This window comes from Osmia lignaria, unplaced genomic scaffold, assembly GCF_051020975.1.
Source record: "Osmia lignaria lignaria isolate PbOS001 unplaced genomic scaffold, iyOsmLign1 scaffold0016, whole genome shotgun sequence".
NCBI lineage: Eukaryota > Metazoa > Arthropoda > Insecta > Hymenoptera > Megachilidae > Osmia > Osmia lignaria.
This window is the reverse complement of record NW_027478168.1, coordinates 13,460,001-13,462,500: the sequence shown is the minus strand read 5'-3', so window position 1 is coordinate 13,462,500 and position 2,500 is coordinate 13,460,001. Positions and strand designations below refer to the sequence as shown.

Genomic DNA, 2,500 nt, shown 5'->3' with positions numbered 1-2,500 from the left:
CATTCGGGCCCTCGTAAGAGTGTTCGTCGGGGTAACCCAAAATGACCTGGAGACGCCGTCGGGAGATCTGGGAAGAGTTTTCTTTTCTGTATAAGCGTTCGAGTTCCCTGGAAACCTCTAGCAGGGAGATAGGGTTTGGAACGCGAAGAGCACCGCAGTTGCGGCGGTGTCTGGATCTTCCCCTCGGACCTTGAAAATCCAGGAGAGGGCCACGTGGAGGTGTCGCGCCGGTTCGTACCCATATCCGCAGCAGGTCTCCAAGGTGAAGAGCCTCTAGTCGATAGATTAATGTAGGTAAGGGAAGTCGGCAAATTGGATCCGTAACTTCGGAATAAGGATTGGCTCTGAGGAGCGGGGCGTGTCGGGCTTGGTCGGGAAGCGGGTCTGGCTGACGTGCCGGGCCTGGGCGAGGTGAACGGTTGGCGACTTCGGTCGCGTCCCGGGATCCGAGCTCGGTCCCGTGCCTTGGCCTCCCGCGGATCTTCCTTGCTGCGAGGCTTCCGTGGCGGTTAACGCCGTCGTGGTCGCTTCTTCGGCCGCCATTCAACGCTTAGCTCAGAACTGGCACGGACTAGGGGAATCCGACTGTCTAATTAAAACAAAGCATTGCGATGGCCCTCACGGGTGATGACGCAATGTGATTTCTGCCCAGTGCTCTGAATGTCAACGTGAAGAAATTCAAAAAAGCGCGGGTAAACGGCGGGAGTAACTATGACTCTCTTAAGGGACTTCCTCGTCGCTCACACGGTGCCTTCCCTCCGGCTCAGCCGCCCAGTTGTCGCCAACTGGACGTTGCCCAGCTCCCACCTCGTGGAGGTGCGGAGGGATCGGGAGCCACCTTACATCGTGTGGCACCGTGGGGGCGACGAGATTGCTCTTGAGAGTTATAGTTACAGGGACGGTGAAGCGTAATACAGGCCTCTGGCCCTTCAGCCTCTCCCGTCCAAGTCGCACGTCCTACCTCCTCGTGGTACCTGCCGGTAACATGGCCACGATTCGCAGAGGACTGGTTGCGCAAGCTCTGCGAACCGTGGCCATGGCTAAACGGAGTGCGGCGGCCGCTGTCCTATGTAAAGGTAGCGGTACTGCAGGTATCTATGATGCCTTGCACAGCGAGCATAATATCGCTCGGAATTAACGTGGTGGATAACTAAATAAAACCTCGGGCTATGCGGCCCCATATGGCTAACAACCGTTTTGTCCAAAAACCAGTTTAGCTGCACAGTACATCTAGTGTCGGCCAAAAAGTGAGACAGTTGCCTCACTATATTACAATGGGCTGGGTGCCCCTATACACCCACAACATCCCCTTGCGGGAATATCAACCATGATGCAGTCTGGAGATAATGAAGCCTCGGAGGCAGGCGGTACTATGGTCCCTGAGGTGCCGCCTGCTGCGGAGTTAATCGCAAACGAGCTAGGGGAAGCCTGCGACGTGACTGTTGTTCCTGGCACGTCGCAGACCGTGGACCGCTCCACAAATTGGCAAGGGAACTTAAGGCAAAATCCTACTCGCAATACCAAGTTGCTTGAGCGTGTTGATCTGACGATACGAGTGTCCGAGTCAGAAACGTTGTTATGCCCAGAATGTAATAATGAAGGCCATCATATCTCCTTTGTCAAACCAAAACAACTAGCAGATCACTGCGACACTGCCCACCCACATTTAAGGACCCAATGGGAATGTTCTGCATGCAAGAAAAGATTTATGAAAGTGCACGGTCTATTAATACATAAGCATAGGTGCAAAGGACCACAAGAAAAGGCAATCTTGCCCTTTAGATGTGAGCAGTGTCCCCTTACATTTGGCAGTCAATCAGGGCTAGCCCAACATGAGAGACATGAGCATCCCTCTCTGCGTAACCTAAAAAGAACTCAGGCAGCCACAAGGCCCGCTAGGGAACGTGTAAACTATGCGCAAGTCTGGTCGGACGAAGAAACTAAAACACTAATAGAGTTGGAAGAAGAATTCAGTAAAGACCCAAGTATAAAACAAATAAATAGAAAGATAGCTGAATTCCTACCCGGCAAGACCGCTAAACAAATCTCTGATAAAAGGCGCCACTTGAAAATCGTAAAAGATAGAGGTGATAACGATGAGGATGATGCGATGACTGAATTAGATGAAATAACAACAGATGAAATTGCCGGGCAAATCATTACAAATACACCTGAAGGCTCTAGCTTAGATATAAACAGTCAGGCGGCAAGAGATCTAACATATAAAGATAAGCTTACACAGGCTATAATTGATACTGAATTCCCCGATGATTGGATACAAATTATGAATGAAATAAAAACTTGCGCTGAAGCCCCTGATACACAGGCGGAAAATATTAACAACATAGTAGGAAAAATAACGTCCAAGTTATTGGCACAGCCAAAGGAAAAAACTAAATCAAATAAGCGCAATAACAAAAGAGAAACTCAGATAATAAACCAAAATAAACGTAATAATAAACATCGGAAAGGGCATAAAGCCCAACGTAGACAGTTCGAA

General features: G+C 50.0%; 1 long non-coding RNA gene and 1 pseudogene across 1 annotated transcript in view; one reads left to right on the top strand and one right to left on the bottom strand.

Moving 5' to 3' along the window:
- LOC143306666 (large subunit ribosomal RNA) overlaps positions 1 to 2,500 on the top strand; it is an 8,707-nt pseudogene that overhangs the window by 2,070 nt on the left and 4,137 nt on the right.
- Positions 1 to 2,500, bottom strand: part of LOC143306627 (uncharacterized) — a 61,937-nt gene that overhangs the window by 55,417 nt on the left and 4,020 nt on the right. The window lies entirely within an intron of this gene.